General features: G+C 39.5%; 1 protein-coding gene across 1 annotated transcript in view; it reads right to left on the bottom strand.

The window, feature by feature from the left end:
* The window catches only part of Pak5 (p21 (RAC1) activated kinase 5), a 244,618-nt gene extending 229,073 nt beyond the window's left edge, over positions 1-15,545 (bottom strand). Inside the window, exon 1 of the mRNA XM_075962295.1 lies at positions 15,254-15,545. The gene's annotated coding sequence lies outside the window, so the exon portion shown is untranslated. The remainder of the gene's footprint in view (positions 1-15,253) is intronic.
* Positions 15,546-20,559: the final 5,014 nt, after the last annotated feature.

Below are 20,559 nucleotides of genomic sequence, written 5' to 3' on the forward strand. Positions count from 1 at the left end.
TATATTCACCCAAAAATTTGGGACAGCAAAGCAGTAGGTATAATACATCTAGTAATCAAGTAATTATCCTTCATGGTTTTCAAGAAATCCAGTTATTTTCTGTGGTGTTGAAAACACAACACTTAGATAATGTTGTGCTTCATCTCCCTCGTTGTTTATAATCTGTTTAAACTCTCTAGCTTCTTGCCACATCTAATGGTAGAATTTCTGTCTTCCTCTAAGAAACAGGCCAGGGAATAATTAATCTTTACCTTTCTTTCACTGATAGAACATAGAAAACTAATATTAGTCTGGGGCTTTTTCTTAAAGGAAATAGATAGGCTATTTCTAGCTTCCATTACAAAACATTAAATTCATGGCCATATTTTTGCCCATTTGAACTTAAAAATTTTAGCCTATGAAGTAGCAATATATCCACAAATTTCATTAAAGGCCTGCCAGACAGGATGCTAGATGGTGTGACGCAAAGGTGGAAGTGCAAAATAGCTACTTCGGAATTTTCATTCTAGTGCCAGACAGAAGTCCAGTAGATCAATAACACATTGTAGTGAATGTCTACGGGTGAGCTGGGCTATATGGAATAACTTGTAGTGGTTTCGATGAGTAGATAGTGATTAGGTGGCTGGAACGCTCATTTTGGGGGTAGAAACGAAGAAAAGAACAGAGAGCAGTGTAACTCTAACCCTAAGTGAGATTGACAGTGGAAACAAGATGTACAAGTAAAAGCCTTCCACAGATGAGACTGAAGGATAGTGGGGCCGTGAGAGGGAAGGAGGGTAGATCTACCAGAGCAGTGAGGAGCTGGGAGTACCAGGGAGGCTGCCACTGTCTTTCAAACATTCTGGAAAAGTTGGGCAAGCTACATTGCAGATGGTTCTAGCACCCCATGTACAATCTCTGAATGCTAAAATCTCATGTGTAATATTTGCATGAAACCCTTACATATCTCCCTTGTACTTAAACTCATCTCTAGATCATCCGTAATACTTATTACAATGCACATGTTAAGAGTTTTAATACATTACTTAGGAGAAAATGACAAGAAAACTGGCCTGCACATGTTCTGTATAGGTACAATTCATTTTTCAAATGTCTTTTGATATGGAGATAGTCAAATCCACAAATTCAGAGAAGACAATGTATGGACAGCTACACTGTTCACTTGACACATTAATAACTAGCTGTTGGTCAAACGTAATCGGAAGATTGATTTGATACTTATTTCTTTTTTTTATTTTTAATTTATTTATTTATTAAGGATTTCTGCCTCCTCCCTGCAACCGACTCCCATTTCCCTCCCCCTCCCCCGATCAAGTCACCCTCCCTCATCTGCTCGAAGAGCAATCAGGGTTCACTGACCTGTGGGAAGCCCAAGGACCGCCCACCTCTATCCAGGTCTCCTAAGGTGAGCATCCAAACTGCCTAGGCTCCCCCAAAGCCAGTACGTGCAGTAGGATCAAAACCCAGTGCCATTGTTCTTGAGTTCTCAGTAGTCCTCATTGTCTGCTATGTTCAGCAAGTCTGGTTTTATTCCATGCTTTTTCAGACCCAGGCCAGCTGGCCTTGGTGAGTTCCCGATAGAACATCCCCATTGTCTCAGTGTGTGGGTGCACCCCTCGCGGTCCTGAGCTGATACTTATTTCTATATCTCGAAAACCTTTGGGATAACATTGTCCTAAAAACTTCATGGACAAGGAATGTGGTACAGACTATTTTCTGTAAGATGTTTTTCTTTCGCTCCCTCTTTCTCCAGGGTCCTTATTTTTACAGGGCAAAGCACACCCAAGTAGTAACTGTTTCTACACTGGAAAAAGAATCTTTGTTTTAGACAATTCTACTCTCTCCCAGGATATTTTCTTTCTGGGCCAGTAAACTGCAATGAAGTTAAAGATTAGTCTTTGTGTAAGCCCGGCTGCTGTTTTAGCTAATGATTTTCACCTGTTAGCTGAGTTGCCCCTTTCCCTAATCTTACTTAAATGATCACCAATAGAAGCAAACACTCAAAAGTGATATTCAGTGAACAGTTAAAGTGTTTCTAAATTGTATGTAATCCCTGTGTTTTAACTGGAAAGTGAAATTGATAATTGTTGTCTGTTAGATGTCTTATTTGGAACAAAACTCTGTTTGCTTCTTCTTTTTGCCTTCCTTGATCCTCTCCATCATATTATCTGCTATTGAATAGATCATAGAGCCGATATTGCTTGCACGAAGTCTTCTTGATTAATTTGGAGGGTGAGACACTGGAAGAGGAGGGGTATAAAGCGGTGGCACACTGCCTTGAAGGAAGAACAAGGCATGTTTCACTGCCAATGGGGGAGGATATCAATTCCATTTAAAACCGGTACATAGGTTCCCAAAACAGAAAATTTTTTTTAAATTGTAAATAAAACTCACTTTATAAAGGCAACAAGATCCTGATTTTTCCTTTTGATCATGCAGCTAACCATGACAGTGAGCACAGCAAGGCATGTGCCTTTATTTAACCTTTTCACGAGGAAATCTGAAGGCAGAGAAAAGCTGAACCTGAGGGTTGAGCACATGGAGGAATTTACAAAGATCTGTTAGTTGAGTGAAGCTTCATTTCCTGGATGTTCCGGGTTACCTGCAAAGCTGCACTGAGTATCTACTGAGTTGCTGTTACCCTGTGTTTATGGAATTTGGATGCAGATAAACCAGTTTGGCACTTCTCTATACTGTCTAACTGCAGCACATTTGGCCTTGACTGTCTTATTTGATAACATTCTTATAATGATTAATTAATGCACACGGGGAACATATTTTGATGATTGTTTACATCTTGTTCAGTATGTTATCTGTAATCACAGAAATGGAGTCTGGTTTGCAAATAATCTGTCTGCTGATGCATAAGCAGTGAATTATGTGTGTGTGTGCCTTTGTGACAACCTAGAAGCCAAGCCTGAATTCAAAGACAAGGCAAAGAACCAGCCTATATCTCTTTCATCTCCTTTGTCCTTTGGCGCCTAACAGCTTTATAACAGCACATGCCTATATGTTCAAGTTCATTCATCTCTCTGAAAAGCTTTTATCTAGCCCTATTATGACCAGGAATCCTAGGAACATAGAATTCAGGACCTAGATACACAGAGAAAGGCCATGAATGGGTCCTCAGGTTCCAGGATTCCTAGGAACATAGAAGCCAAGGTGCTAGATGCACAAAACAAGGCCTTGAATGGGACCACAGGCTACAGACGGAACATGGGATCTTTGACGATGCCGAGGGCATTGCTAACAGAGTCAGAATGTATGAAGTCTAGAGCAACAAGCCCTTGTTACATATAGTATAATGGAAGAACGGTTGCTTTATTTTTCTTCCTTCTGTTTGCAAACTATTTTCTTCTCAGGAAAAAGCTTATAAAGGATCATAAAGCACCGTTATTGGAGCTAGAAAAAAATAGCTCAGTGGCTAAGAGTACTGGTCACTCTTCCAGAGGACTTGCATTCAATTCCAAACACACATATGGCAGCACAAAACTATTTGTAACTCCAATTCAATGGGACTTCTGGCTGATACACATCCAAACACTCGTACACATAAAATAAAATACTTTTAGTACCATTATATAATTTGAATAATCCCAGAAATTTTCAATTTTTGATAGGAGGTTCAGTAGAATACAAACTGATCTAAGGGCTACTTTTAAGAATTTTACACCAAAGTTATTTCCAGTATTTGCAGTGGTTTAAATGGAAAGAATCATAGGACATATTTAATGCCAGGTACTCAGGAAAAGTGCCGAGAGCTATGTTGGTACCCAATCCATTCCTAAACTATCTCTTTGGTTAACTGTTTAAGATTATTCTTTGTCTACATCTTCTCTCTCCTGAACATAGAAATTCCCCTTCAAAACTCCATTTGTGTGTGAGGATCATAAATTATCCTGCCATAGGGAACCTGCAGTATATCATCCATATGCACATCACAGTGGGTGAACTGACTAAGCTACATCACAGAAGACGGTCATTAGGAATGGTGATATTCAGAACTCTAGGCCTCCATTTCCTGGGGTGACAGACAGTATTTCTGATGTGGGAGTGTCATATAGCAATCTGTTGATTTCATTGGCTAAGCAATAAAGAAACTGCTAGGCCCATTGGATAGGCCCACCCTTAGGTGGGTGGAGTAAACAGAACAGAACGCTGGGAGGAAGAGGAAGTGAGGTCAGACTCCACAGCTCTGCTCTCCGGAGCAGACGCAGGAGAGACGCCATGCTACCTGCTCCAGGGAAGACGCACGCTATGAAGCTCCGACCCAGGATGGACTTAGGCTAGAATCTTCCCGGTAAGACCGGTGCTCACAGATTGTTAGAGATGGGTTGATTGGAATATCAGAATTAGCCAGTAAGGGCTAGAGCTAAGGGCCAAGCAGTCTTTAAAAGAATACAGTTTCCGTGTAATTATTTCGGGGCATAAGCTAGCCGGGCAGGCGGCTTGGGGTGTTGGGGACGCAGCCCCACCGTCGCCCCTATTACTAAAAATGACGCCCAGACGTGTGGCTGACTAAACCCACTTAAAAAACCTGAGAAGGCTTAAAAATAAGGAAGAGAGCGTTTAACACAGATTTTTGCTGTTTGTTGGTGGCGTGCTGTAGAGAGATTTCCTGATTCAGCAACAGCAGCAGAAAAAACGCTGTGTCATTTCAAAGCGTGGCTTCCTGGGGCTATGCCGCCAGTGCAAACTCTGGCTTTATGTTGTGTTCCCGCTTGGGATCGGAAGGAGAGTGCTCTGAGACCTTGACGATGACTCAGAGCTCCCCGCCTGCACCTGGGCAGATGGCCGAATCAGGCTTAGGCAGGCGGAAGAGCATGGCGGATTCCTGTAGCCATACAGAGACGTGTTTTCAGACTGCGCAGTGCTCTGTGTGTCAGATTTGGACGTAACTTGGATGAAAAGAATTTCTGTGCTACGTGCTCAGTCTCAGAATTAAAGTGCTGAGTGCCGCTCTTACCTGGTGGCCCCAGAGCTAGCACAAAATGGTACGTCCTCCATTTTGAAATTTTCCTGACTCAGCAGCAGGAACAAACCTGTGTTGTTTTAAAATGCCGGCTTTCTGGGCCATCCTGCCAGGGCAAACTCTGACTGTTTGAGGCAGGAGGGCCGGCTACTGAGAGAGGACTTGAGTGTTGTCTGTTGTAGCTTGTTGGCTGGCAGGGACCTTGAAATGCTATAAACATGGCTACAGCCAGTACCTCAGCCTTGAGGCTGGAAAGCTAAGAAATGGACTGGATCTAGCTGGCAAAGCCACGCCTTTAGTCCTACTGATATTGCTTGGTAAATTAAAGGCTCTTGTGGTCAGAAAAAGAGAGATATAAAGAGAGATTCAAAGAAAGAGAAAATTTCTGAATGGTTTACTGTGTGTTAAAAATATATGCAGACTAAAAGTTAAAATTCTTAAAGTAAACCTCTGTGACTTCAAGGTGTGGTAGCACACGCCTTTAATCCCAGTGCCTAGAAGGCAGAGACGAACAGATCTCTGTGAGTTCAAGGTGTAGTAGCAAACACCTTTAATCCCAATGCCTGGGAGGCAGAGACAGGCAGATCTCTGAGAGTTCAAAGACAGCCTGGTCTACAGGTATACGCTCAAAAAGCAAAAAGTTAACCTAGGAATGTCACAGCTTAGATTCTTAAGCGCCTAGTGATTTAAAGGCGCAAATCAAAAGTGCTCCTGGATAGTAAAAAATTGCAGATTCACAATAGGACAGATTCAGACCACTAAATGAGTCACACTGTTGGATGAATGTACGTAGGCTTGGGAGAGAAAAGAAAAAGAATATAGAGAATAAAGTTAATGGTTTAAAAAGAAAAAAGTAAAAGTAAAAGTCTTTAAAGAGACAGAGTACAGATAGTTATAGATATAAATAAAAATAAGCCGCATAAAGATGGAAAATTCACAGAGTCTGGATTATGTACATTGTGTTTTCTTTAAAATTTTTGACTGTGAAGGAGCTAAGTACAGAGAGACATTTCATTATATGGGCTGCCAAGTGGAACCAGAACGGATATCATGAGGGTATGACTTCAGAATTTGGGTCTAAGGATATGATGCTTTGGAGAGAGTCTTCTTTTGTTTTCACAGAGGATGAGACTCTATGGATTTCTTCTATTCTGATTTGGTATGATGGACCACATCCTCCTGAAGGGTTGCTGTGAACATCTTCAGAAAATTGCTTTGCTCAACTGCCAACTGAGATGAAACTAGCACACAGGTTATACCATGAAAGACCTAATTAACGACGCCCCCATTCAGCAGGAAGCAGTTTGGAGAGAAAAAACTGCGCCCATGTTCCCAAAATATTATTTATAAATGTTCTTTTACATTTAAAGGGGGAAATGATATAGGTATGAATAATTTGCATTGATAGAGATTTAAGGTCAATTTTGTTATATGTATAAATGTTTCTGATGTAACTTTTACTTGATAACTGTTTTGTTATATGTAATTTTGCTATGTTAAGGTTAAAGCCTTCCTTTTTTTGTTTAAACAGAAAAAGGGGAAGTGATGTGGGAGTGTCATATAGCAATCTGTTGATTTCATTGGCTAAGCAATAAAGAAACTGCTAGGCCCATTGGATAGGCCCACCTTTAGGTGGGTGGAGTAAACAGAACAGAACGCTGGGAGGAAGAGGAAGTGAGGTCAGACTCCGCAGCTCTGCTCTCCGGAGCAGACGCAGGAGAGACACCATGCTACCTGCTCCAGGGAAGACGCACGCTATGAAGCTCCGACCCAGGATGGACTTAGGCTAGAATCTTCCCGGTAAGACCGGTGCTCACAGATTGTTAGAGATGGGTTGATTGGAATATCAGAATTAGCCAGTAAGGGCTAGAGCTAAGGGCCAAGCAGTCTTTAAAAGAATACAGTTTCCGTGTAATTATTTCGGGGCATAAGCTAGCCGGGCAGGCGGCTTGGGGTGTTGGGGACGCAGCCCCACCGTCGCCCCTATTACTACATATTTCCTTCTTTGGTTTTGTTTGATTCAGTTTTAGAAAGTCAGTAATGAGCCCGCCAGTCAGAGCACCTGTCTTCTCTGGTGTTCAGTGGGGGTAGAGTAGGCATGGAGTAGGGTAATGAAAATTAAGCATAGTCACCCATGGGCTGTGGCCAAGTCTGGAGCAAATAAGCCTTCTCTAAAGTCGGTCTCTAGAGTTCTTGATACAGCTATGTAGACTCTGAAGCTGATTTGCTACTTCTCTGTTTTTAAACAGTTTTCTGTGTGCATTTACTTTGGGGAATTACTTCCTACATTTTTAGCAACTCGGGGTTTTTTATTTAAATTGTATTTACATTTATCTATTTATTTGTCTATGTACTTATTGTGCATGTGGAGGTTTTCATTTGTCTTGGTGTATATGCAGGTCAGGGGCCAACTTGTGAAGTTGGTTTCCTCCATTCATCACGTGGGTTCTAAGTGGTCAAGAGGTTCAAACTTGGGTCCTAGATGTGGGATAAAAAGAAATATCCTTTAATTTCACAGAGCCATCCTGGCCCTCCTGCCAATTCTTTTAGACCTTTGATATCATCCTAATGGATTCCTTTTATTTTGAGTTAGATAATTTCTTTCATTTGCATTCAAACTTAGAGCCCATGCTGATATACCTGGCTGAGTCCCTGACACAACAGATAATCAATGGATTCTGTAACATGAATAATTACGACCTGAGTGTGTATCATCACCACATTCGCAAAATAGTGGGTTTTCTGATTTGGAAAAATTCAGAAAGAGATTGAAAAAGAAAAATGCCACCTTTGTACCTGCTGGAGACTGGCTCACTGTTTTCTGACTGTGTTCCTAGTTTTCCAGGGTCACAAGGCACATATTCATAATGTGTGTTATGTGCAGTAGAGTTGCCTGAGCACTCCACTTCCAACTATGTCCACAATGCTCATAATGACCACATTTAAGCCTTCAGAGCAACCCGTTCTCTATAAGACCGAAAATACTGCCATCAGCCTCTGCCATTTAGTTATGCATGTTCTTCTAATTTTTAATATATATTATAACAAATAACCTTTGACTAAAATGTTGTTGGTATCTACTTCCTTCTCAAAAGGCCAAACAGAAAATAATAAGAAAGATAGTTTCTTTCAAACAATATGAATTTTAAAAAGCACTTACCAGATATTTTCACATTCATCTCTGATAAGACTTTGTGTAGCCGCCCTACCATGAGCAATTGAGGGTGTCTTTCAATGCCTCCTTGTCAGTATTATTACTTTTTACCACTTAATATTTAATACACATCTCACTTTTATTTTATCTGCATTTCTATTATTAATAGTAAAAAGACAAAATAGGTATTTCCACTTGTCTTTTTTATGTGTTCCTTTTGAATTATTTGTTTTGATATTTAGAGAACAAGGATGATGCTGATTGTTTAGAATTTTCAATAATTCTTCAGCATGTTATCACATTAACTATCATGGTTGGTACCATTACTGCTCCGTATATTTCAGTTTCTTTTTAAAATGTATATATTTTCATACAATACATACTCAAATCACTTTTTTGTTTTGTGATTTTCCCAGTTGTTTTATATTTAAGAACTCTTTCACCTCAAGTTAATTATGCATTTTCCTGTAGCTTTGCTTTTCAACTTCCTTACATACTTTTCAATATCGCTGTAATTTACTTTGGAGAGTCGTGTAAGTCTCTAGATATGTTTTCTTCAGATATAGTCTATTTCCTTGAAGTTTTTGGCACACGCTCCTAATTTTTTTATGCTTTCTCCATTCCTTCTTCTTCTAAAACTGATATGAGTCTGTTCTCTCCAACTGATGCATTTATGAAATTCTTCAATAGTAATATACTGCTACCATGCTTGGGTTTGATCATTAAATTTAATTTTATTTAAACAGAGGAAAAACCACATCTTTCTCTACATCCATGCTGCATGTACACCCCTACACTAGCCATGAACTCCAAGCACATTTGCCAGTCTCAACCATCTGCAAGTACACAAAACCTCCATCTACCTTCACCTACCTTTAGTCTCTCTGTGTCTATCTACCTTCATCACCTACCATAACCCCCCAGCCCTAGACACCCTCCTTTGATATCATTCTCTTTGGCTTTAAAGTACTTATTCATTCAGAAACATTTTTGCTACATTCTGTCAAACCCTCTGCAAACACTATATAATAGATTTGGTGGTGGATGGTGGGCGAAAACTATTTTATAATATTTGTGTTTCTGACCACGAATGAGGTGTGGTGTTCTGTGTCCCTCTTTCTTACTTTTATGCATCTTGAGAAAAATTTCATAGCTTTCTGCATAAATGTTTAAATATTTTTTTATTCTCATGTACTATATGCACAATTCATATTTTCTCTAGGTATTTATATACTCACAGTCTCATGAATAATACCATTTTTCCCCAATATATTTTGTCAATAAGTGGAGTAGACTTTTACTTTTGAAGATGAATTTTATAATCAACCTAATGATCTAATTGTAAGATTTATTCAACTCTGGGTGTACCATGTGTAACTCAAAATTAAGGCACATTCTGGGATTTGGCTACTTACCATGGAAAACTTTATTAAAGCATATGAATTAGATGATATTTTATTATTTTATAAAATAACTTTTAAGATTTTTTTAAAGGATATGATGCTAAAGCTACTCTAGAAGTCAAAAGTACACAGTATATTCTTGCATTGAACTGTGCTGGCTTCCTTCATGTGTACTGTACAGTCTTTCCCAACCAAAAGAATCATCCCCTGAATTAAATAAGACAAATGGTTTTAGATTAAATAAGACATACAGTCATGCCTTGAATTAAATAAGACACACTAACTAACCAACAAAAACATAAATAAAGATTTGACTGGAATATTCCAGGAACTTTCCCAAATAGAAATCAGTTTTACTCTCATATTGATCACAACACTAAAGTCCAGGGTGATTTAAAAGTGAAAACAAAGCTTGTGTAGGTGGGTCCAGCAATCACATGGTCCTCTGAAAGGGAACAACTCTCTCTGTTTGCTAAGTTTAAGTTTTTTATCTTAAAAGAATCCTTACTGACTGATTTGTCAAATCTTCATTGTGTGCATGATGTGTATAGTGTTCTGTATTCTTGGAAATATCAGGTAGCACCAGCGAAGGTTCTGAAAAGGTCTAAAGAAAGCCTGGTTCACAACCTAAGCTTAGTAATTAATTGTATTATTATTATATAATATGATTACTTATTAGTTTCTAGAAAATTAAAGATCTAATTTGGTGTTGTCTGAGACTGAGCATGTATTTGCAGAATTTGGTGTTTTTTTTTAAAGTCTCAGTTGCCAGAAAAGTACTCTAATCCAGTTAACTGCTAGCAAGCCTAAAACCAGTTCTTAGAAGATGCATTTGTTAAAGCCGAGAAGGCTCCTCTTTTGAAGCTATGATGAGGTTCTAAATTGCTCTTTTCATACTTGTAAGAAAAGCATAGGTTCTGAAAAAAGAATGCATTCAAATTTGCAAAGAAAAATGCTATGAGGCCAAGTATTCCTTCCTTCTATCCTTCATCAGACACAGATGGAGCAACTTCTGCATACAAGACACAAACGTAATGAGTATGGCAAAGCTTATAGACATGAAGATGAGATAAGTAACAGATTAGGATAGAAAGTATTGTTAAAGACAAAATGTATTGAGAGAGTTGGGTTGATGAGGAAGTGGTCAAGTAGGTTGGGCTAGCAAGACAAAAAGGAAAGTGTTTTGGACATTTCTGACAGCAGATCATTTTGACAGTAGTACGACATCCATAATGAAGCTGGACAAGTATGGTACATTCCTAGCAGTTCTGGAACCTGTAACAGGTGTCCGTGCAGCATTGTATGCAAGGAACTGATGTGGTCCTATCCTCTGTGATGGATTGGGGGACAACCAAGAAGCCCATCTTATTAGAAAGTTATATTCATGATCTAGGGGCGGAAAATATGATGTGGAGTTTCTTAGTGGTGTCAGAGATAGCAGCATCTTCTTTAGACAAAGATGTCCAAGTTTAAATGCATAAGACTACGTGACACTCTGTGGTGCCCATGACAAAAGAAACAGAGGCATCAAAAGTGAATCCTGATATTCTGCCTAAATCATTTTCATAGGCTCTGAATCATTTACCAAAATAAGAAAAAAAGCTGTGGTGTTTGGGGATCTGTGGGACATCACTGGTCAAAAAAATCTAATAGAGATGACCCTGGTACAGGGCTTTTTGTTTGTTAGTCTGTGGTACTTAGTAAGGGCATTATTGCTCTGTTTTAAGGTGACTCCAGTTTTTTTGTTTTTGTTTTTTTTTTTTGGGGGGGGGGTTGGTGTGTGTGTGTGTGTGTGTGTGTGTTCAAAGTTTAGGAAGTAATAGGTTTTCATGTGAATTTTCCAGAAAGTCTTATGTTTTATACTAGTTATTTCTCCTCACATTCCCTCTACTCTGTCTTCCTACCCACCCCCCAACCAAACCAAATATCCTAACTCTTCCTCCAAAATCTCAGTGATCATTGAAGAAGTGGGAGCAGAAAGAGCCTGTGAATGACAAGGAAGCATCCTTTTCCAGACACTAAAGGACATCTACATCTATGAACTTCAGCAGCTGGGACAACACAAACCAGACCTGTAAAAGGTCAAGCCAGACAAAATCCCAGCATGAATTGGGGAAATGGGCACAGAGTCCCACACCCACCCAAGGAGATATTAGTGACTCTCAACTGCTGGAAGAGGGAATGTATTTTTCTTAAATGGTGTAGTGTCTGCTAGCTCCAAAGCGCTCCATTAGATAGCAACACACTGAAGAATGTAGAGGCAGCATAAATTGGACTCCATGGGTTTAAAAGAAAATAGGACGAAAGTGGGATGGGAATTGAATAGGGATTAGATGTGGGAGGGGTTGGGATAGGAGTTATTATAATTAATAGTATGAAACTCTCAAAGAATTAACAAAAATGTTTTCTAAGTAAACATCAAAGTCAAACCCACAAGAAAGAAAGAAAAAGATAAAAGAAAAAAGCAAGCTATGAACAGTTGAGATAACTGAGGAGGTAAAGATGCTTGCCAACAGGTCTAACTACCTAAATTCAATCCTCGAGACACCCATGATAGGAGGATAAAAAATGATTATTTGGCCTCAGATGTCTTTTCATGTGCTATAGCATGCACATGCCCACACACAAGACACACAATGTACAAATGTATACATAGATTTATACATACATATGTACTTAACTGTTTTACTAGGTTGACCACACTCTACTAGATGGCTCTACACCCATGAGTATACAAGCAGCACAAATTGGACTCAGTATACACACACACACACACATACACACACACACATACACACACACACACACACACATACACACACACATATATATACACACACACACATACACACACACATACACACACACATACACACACACATACACACACACATACACACACACACATACATACACACACACACACACATTTAGGAGGGTAAGGAGGATGAACCTGGGAGGATTTAGATAGAGGAGTGGGGAGTGAATACAACCAAAATTTAGGCATGTAACATATTCTCACAGAACTAATAAAATATATATCTAAAAATTAAAAATATTTTTAAAGTTATGTAACATTTTTATTTTTTGTTTATTCATTTTACTGTTCTTTTTGTTGTTCTGTATTGTCCTATTAGTATAGTCAAGGGAGACAACTACTTAAAATCACTTGGGGGCATCTATAGGAGATTTAAGTCCCAGTTTGTTTCAGTTTCCATGTAAGTGACACATGAATGAGGTATCTATGATCCTGCTCTTCACTGTCACACTTGGGAATACAAAACTCTGGATTAAATAAACTTTGAAGTGTTTTCTAAACTTATGACATCCTTTATATTCTGAAACTTGCTGGCACAGTATCGATGGCGTCAATATTATTAGGAATATTAGGAAACTGAGTTAAATCCTGTCTCCTCCATATTCATGACAACCCAGGACCTGTCCATGTCACCTAATTTGGAAGTTAAATGTTTGCAGATGTAATCAAATTAAGACAGGACTAGAGTGAGCTCTAAATTCCACAGGAACACTGTCCTTATATAAAAACAGACCAAGGAACAGGCACAGAGAGGAGGGCCACATGAGATGAAGCTAGAGATAGAATTATGTGCTCAGGGGTAAGAAATGCCTGAGACTATAGGATCCTGAGTTGGGGAGGAGGAACCCTCTCTTAAAAACACCAGAAGACCATTCTGCTAACACCGTAGTGTTAGAACCAAAATGCCCAGATCTGTAATACAATAAATTTCTACTGCTTTAAGCTACCAAGTTTGGGGTGAATGGTTATGTCAATGCTAAGAAATAAAAACAATTTGAAACATTTAAGCGAAAGCATGTGTTTTAATCTGGCTTGTATAGCACATATAGTATGGGTTCCAAGCACATACATTTCCTTTTCAAAAAGGATTGCCCTAATATCTAGGTGCTTCATATTGTTAGTAATGCCCACACTTAAAAATATACACGAGCTTTGCTATTCACAAGCCCATATTGCTGATGAAGAAATTAAACAGCTCACACAAAATCACAAAGCTAAACACAGAAGAATCAGACTACCAATTTAGCTTTATCTCATCACCAAGATGACACTGTATCCCACAAAACCTGCCTCTCATACTTGTCCATGGTAGCAAACTCTGAGGATGTAGGAGAGGCATTGATAACTTGGGTTTCCAATGCCTCCAATCAAAACTTTCATTAGTTAAATGAGAACCTGCAACATGAGTACAATCTTTGTCCACAGAGAACAGTTTATTCTAATACAAGTATTCTCCATGAACTTGCCATCAATTTCTACTGCTTTCATTAAAAGTTCTGCTTTGCATGCGTGTATCCAAAGTCAAGGTGTTATCAGGTTGAACATTTGCAGCGTTAATTTACTTGAATGCGCTTCCCTCTTGCAGCCCTGTTTCATGATCATGATACTGATTCATTCTTGCCATTTGGAGATCATGAGAATAATGGAAGTGCAGAGGAAAGTATCTAAACTTTATATCCACTGACAGACGCACAGCCTTAAATGATAAAGGAGGATATAAAGGCATGTTTTAAATTTCCCTTCCCTCCCTCCCAGTGGGCCATGCCGCTTATCATATCAGATACAAATGTAAGGTGTTGCAGCTGTCGCTGTAGAATGTCAACATCAAGAAGGCTGATGCAGGAGGGGCTTCTACAAGGAGTACCTTGTCCATCTGAACGCAAGTTAACGAAGTTGCCACATGCCATCAATTCCCACAAGAGGATCACTTGTGTTTTGTGAACTACCCAGGACCCTGCAACCAGGTGTACCCATTTCCCCCAAGGTATATTCAGTTTTCCAAGCTGTTATCAACTATTGACATTGCCACTTTCTTCTGGCTTCTCTTTTTCTTTATTTAAAAGACCTCCCCAAATAGCCTTGTACAAGACTAGGGTTCCCTTAACTGAGATGTGAACGCTGGCAAATTAACTTCTACCCTATCCCAATGGAAAGCTACAGATACACACGGTTTCAAAAAGGATGCTCACACTTGGGCTCCAAACTGGACACCGACAGTCCCAAGACTTTTCAAGTTCATTCTCTAGGAGATTGGCATTGCACACAATTTTAACCAGTTTGGAAGTGGGGCTCTCTACCACATTCTGCCCACCGGTGCCCTCCTGCAGAAGTTCTTTCCATTGCTACACACCAAGCAAACAGACAGAGACAAATAACAAAGGAAAACACAGTCCCATAAAGGTTCCGCTATTGCATCTTGTGGTCCACACCTGCTAAAAGACAAAAACCATATGGGAACCCTGCCCTGGCAATGCATCCAGCACTCCCTGGGAGCAGCAGGCACTGTGGTACCATCAGCAGGGCGTGCGCGAATACATACACAAAGAACTGATGCTGGGCTTGCTAGCCTTTCGGGGTACCAGCAGACTCCTAGAGCTGGCATCCAGGATGATCTTCTCCGCCCTCCACCCCAGCATAAAAGCACTATCCTTTATTTGACCGGTGAAGCGCCCAGGCTGGATGATATTGCATGTGTTGGGGGTTGGGGAGTGGGCGGACCCCCGATCCCTTGCCCATCTTAGGGGGTCCCTAGCCTTTGGCATCTCCTAGGAGATGCACAATCAATTGTGCTGTCATAGAGGTCTCCTTTCGCATCCTCTCTAGGCAAAGCCAGATGCCCGGCGTAGCAGCCGTGCGCATCTTGGCAAGCGCCCATGCAAGCCGACCTGCCCCGTGCGCCTGCCTACCTGGTGGCTGGTTGTCAGTAGCGAAGCCGCGGTGCCTCATCTGCTTCTCCGATGCTGCTACATCTGCTATATCGCTCCGAGCGCCATGTTCCTGCTCTCCCCGGGCGCACGCTGGGGAACTACTACGGCTGGGTAGGGGCAAGGGGGGCGGGGGCTAGCGGAGGGGTGGGGGCAGAGCCAAAGCTTTCTACTCTCCTCCCAAACCTCTCCCAGCAACTGAGCATGCCCAAGCCGCCTGATTTCGCCCCTAGAAGGACTGTCCGCTGAGACTACTCTGCTGCTCCGGGTTTTCGGGGCAGCCGGCTGTAGGAAAGCTGAAGCAATTGAGGGGGGTGTAAAAGGGGAGTGTGGAGGGAGTGTCTGCACGCCGGAGCTGGAGAAAGCAGCCAATCGGATCACACTTTCCTTATACCATCCCCCTGCGGGCTGCTCCCGCACGTCCCTTCCCCGCACATCTCAGTTAGTCCAAATTTTGTGTAGGACTTTTGCAGAGCAGTGCTACATCCGGACGCTACCTAGGAGACTCTTTGCCGTTACCTGGTCTTGTGCTTCGCAAACTTTAATGAACCTATGAATTAAAATGCAGATTCGGATTTAACTGGCTGGCCCTGAGATTCAGCAAGAGAAATAACTTCTCAGGAAATATTTGGTGGCCCGCAGCTGGCCCTCTGAAAGGTCAGGAGGTGTAAGAATTCAGTAACATCTCTGTAACCTCTGTTTGGTCGTGTCCTTTAATCAATAATGGTCTCTTGAGCCAAAGGAGTTATCTTCTGCTCTGAATGGCGGAAACAATTCAAGTGAAGGTGTCCCTGGGGGATGTTGTGCTTTTCCTGGAAGGAAGCTCTGTAGGGCAGACACTGTAGACACATCATAAGGTGATTACTGTGATTAAGAATTTGGCGCATAAGAGAAGATGGACTGTTGGGTCCATTAACAATCGCTTTGAGACTCCCAGCTAGGAGACTCCAGGTCAGTTGACCCGTTGACCTGTTGTGTCATTAACAGCCTGAACCAGTCTCTTGACTGTCTGCCTGCCTTCCTTCCCTGACCTGGACAAAACCTGGGTGGCTCGACGTAATGTCAAGGCAGGGCTTGTTAAGGAGACCAATTGGTTATGTGCACAGAACCCTTTGGGAGCAAAAGACCGCAAGCCGTTTTGATGAATGATGTTTGCGGTAAAGCTTGGAAGGATACCTTGTAGTCCAGATGCAACCCCACCCCTACTCCCTGTCTCATCCCCACCCCCCCAAGCCTTTGAAAGGATTGATATTATCTCCACATGAAACCAAAAGAGATTCACAAAACCAACCTTGGTCTTGAAACGGAGGGAGTCACCCTTCTCCTTTCTCAGCTATCCCCAAGTTATGATATCTGATCCTATAACTGAATAGCAGATTATAAAACAGGAACTTTTGTCTCTTAGTACACTGTTTTATTCAATAATTTGAGACAGTGTAGACACCCCATGACTTTTCTGTTCACACGGGATTCTCATTGCAGTAACTTCCATGCCAAACAGAATCATGCTAGGAGTTTGTGCTAAAGAAATGACACAACCAACCATTAAGAACATATGTAACTCTTCCAGAAGTACCCGGTTCGGTTACCAGCATTGAAATAGGGTGGGTACCAGGTGATTCCACTCCCACACCCTCTTCTGGCTTCATTGATGCCTTCCTCATGTGGTGCACATACAGGCACAAATACACACACATAAATAAAAATAAATCTTTAAAAAACAGAACCATGGAGCAGATGGATGATCACTTTTCTCCATTGATACTCCTAAAGAAAATATATATCAGCCTATCAAATTCTATTTTTTCCATTCATATGACTAAAATCAATAAATTCATCAATGCTTGAAGTTGCTCAAATGGTCCTAACTTCCATTCATCAACCACATTGCTGCCCATGGAGTCTGTGGCATAGTACTTTCTATGTACTTTCTCATATGTGAACTTGTGTGGATTCCAAAGTCAGGGAACATTTTATTGAGATGTAGTTTGCTTGTGTTTTTGGTACCATTAGAAAGCAAACACACTGCCAAAATAAACTGCATAATCTCTATGATAGCATAATCTTATATTATTTTAATAATGCAATCCTAAATAGCCCTGGAACGTCTCTAAAAAATAATCATAAATGAAAAACTGTTCTGAAGGAAGTTACCAAACTTAGACAGTGTTACCAGAGAAATGCACCAATAACTGGAAAAAGAATTAGTTTGACACAATTTTTCCCAGAAAGCAAAAGGAGAGCTGATGTCTCAACTCATTTTTATGAGGTTATAATTGCCTGATACCAAACCAAGGAAAGTTAGTGAGAGAGATGCCTATAAACAATATATCTTATAAACCTGCAGGCAAAGTCTCCTAAAAGATGTGGGGAAGGGCTGAGTGTGGTCTTACAGGCCTCTGATTCTAGCTGCTTATGAGGCTGAGGCAAGAGAATCATGAATTCAAGAGCTATCTGGGCTGCTGAGTGTCTTTGTGGATACTGCCCCCCCAAAAGTAAAGTGAAGACTGGAGAAGCTCTTGTCTAGCACACATAATACCCCAGATTTCATTCCCAGAACCAAAAAAAAAAATATTAGCCCGAATCTTCCAATGCAGAAAGAGAATTATACATTATTTGTACATGAATGTATACCAGAAGTTCAGGGCTGCCTAAATATATAAATATATACCAATATTATCAATCATACTAACAAACTCAAAAATCTTAACAGCTTATAAAAATGATATGTGTCAATGAATAAAAAATTTGAGTACATTAGGAATACAGGGGAAATGTCTCATTAATAAAAAGCATCTACTAGAATACTACACCAAGCTTCCAACTTAATGATGAAAGTAAAAATATTTTACTCCTAAGATGTATCTCTCTATATAAACCATGAGCATTCAGAAAATTAATTTTGAAACATGATAACAAAGGAAACAGAGTATTAAGACCCAGATTTAATAAAATTATATAGGACTTGAATCCTTAAGTTGTAACATACAAATGAAATAAAAAAACAATAAATAGACATTGTATTCATGTATTAGAAGGCTCAATATACCCCAAATACACATTTTAATCAGTAAATGGAGTTACATTTTCAGTGACATTTCTATGTGTATTCACATTTAGTTTTGATGACACAGGCAAGTTTATTTTCAAATGTATTTTGAACTGTACAGAAATGTTTAAAATATCTAAACAGTATTGAAATTTGCAATTGTCTTAGTGAAGAAATCAGCTAGATATTTAGATATCAGAATAGAAAACCCAGAAATAGGGTCAGGCAAACATGAGCAACTTACCCCTAACAAATGAAAGAAGCCATTCAGTGAGAAGGAACAGTGTTTCTCCAATTGTTGCTGCACCAACTGGATGTACATGGACAAAGAAAAGCTTGAATCTCCTACAACAAGGGCATGCTCAGCCAAAATGCTGAACATTTTTCTCTAAAATCAGAACAGAAACAAAAATGCTAATTTTACTACTTCAATTCCACATAATACTCAAATTCGAGGTGGATGATCATGTAGGAGGATTAGCATATCCAAAATTGAAAGAAAGTAAACTTATCTCTGTTTTCAGAAAAATATCTTATATATAGAAACCACTGAAGGGTGTGCAGACACACAAACCTTAAAATTAATAAAATTTCTAAAATGTACAGTATATAAAAGCAACCAGCAAAAGTTGATTTCTGTATGCTGAGAGCAACCTAAAAGGAAAATTAAAAGAAAAAAAAACCCACTAGCATCCTAATAGCATTAAGAAACATAAGGCACGTAGAAATTAACTTAAGTCTAGAGTCATCAAGAAATATAAAGATACTGGGTAGTGGTGATGCATGCCTTTAATCCCAGCACTTAGGCAACAGAGGAAGACATTTCTCTGTAAGTTTGAGTCCAGCCTGCTCTACAGAGTTCCAGGAGCCAAGGCTACACAGAGAAACCCTGTCTTGTAAAACAATAAAATAAAATAAAGATAGACAAAGATATCTTATGTACATGGATCAGTAGACAATGTTAGGACTATCCAAAGCATTCTACCAGTCCTTTGGAAATCGTAAGAAAAAATCTCATAAGGAAAATCTTTTAAAACTATGTGTTTGAAGGAGTAGAAAACTTATCCCAAATTTTGTACAGACTTTGAGGGGATCCCGAATAACAGAACCAATCTAGAGAAAAAATAAAAACAAAGTTTGAAAACTTTTTTCTAACTCCAAGACTTACAAAATTCCAGCAATCAAAATGATTTATGAAGTCATAAAAACCAGTATCTAGACAAATGGAATAGAGTCCAGAAAAACTCTTGTGCAAGTGCCAAATGTTGATCAACAAAAGTATCAAGACTATTGATGGAGAAAGAGCAACCTTCTCAACAGATCATGCTGGAAAACTGATCACTGACATGCAAAACAATGGAGTAGGACCCAATAGCAAATACATAGAAATGAATTTAAAGACACACATGAGCAAAATCTAGAAATCATTAAAGAAAACATGATAAAATCTTCATGAAATTGGACTTAGCAATGATTTATTGAATATGACACCCCTCCAAAAAAAAACAGCAGCAAAAGAAAATTTAACTAAATTAGAATATGTTGAAATGAATATTCTCTATGCAAAGAAGACAAGCAATGGTGAAAAGGCAACTCACAGACCAGGCAGAAACTACACACAAATCATATATCCAAAAAGATATTCATATCCAGACTACATAAAGCCTGTAAAAGTCAGCAACATAAAAACAACTTATCCAAAAATGGACAGAAAATTTTATTTTTCCGCAGAAGATATACAGATATCAAAAAGCATTTAGAATGACAGTCAAGGTCACTAACCAAAAATTCAAAACTAATATAATATAACTAAAATTCATTACCCTGTTTATTTAAACATAACAAAAACTAAGAATAATTGGCAAGAATATAAAGAAATCAGAAGACCCACCTATACCAGTGGAAATATAAAGGTGTATCATTTTAATGGAAAACAGTGGAACACTTCCTTAACACTTAAACTCAAGGATCTAGCAATTCTATTTTGTGTGATGTATCCATGACATTGAAGGTAGAGATATAAATATGTGCATTTTAGTGTTCATAGCAGCAGGAGCAAAAAGTGGAAACTACCTGAGTGTCCACGAAGAGATGAATGAATTCACAAAATGTGCTGTCTACGGACATAGGAGCAGTCTTCCGGCCTAAACAAATATGAGATCCTGATGATAAAAGTGACAGCAATGATTAACCATGAAAGCATTCTACTAAACAAAGAAAGAAAAAATACAATATCATA

Source organism: Microtus pennsylvanicus, chromosome 2, assembly GCF_037038515.1.
Source record: "Microtus pennsylvanicus isolate mMicPen1 chromosome 2, mMicPen1.hap1, whole genome shotgun sequence".
Lineage (NCBI taxonomy): Eukaryota > Metazoa > Chordata > Mammalia > Rodentia > Cricetidae > Microtus > Microtus pennsylvanicus.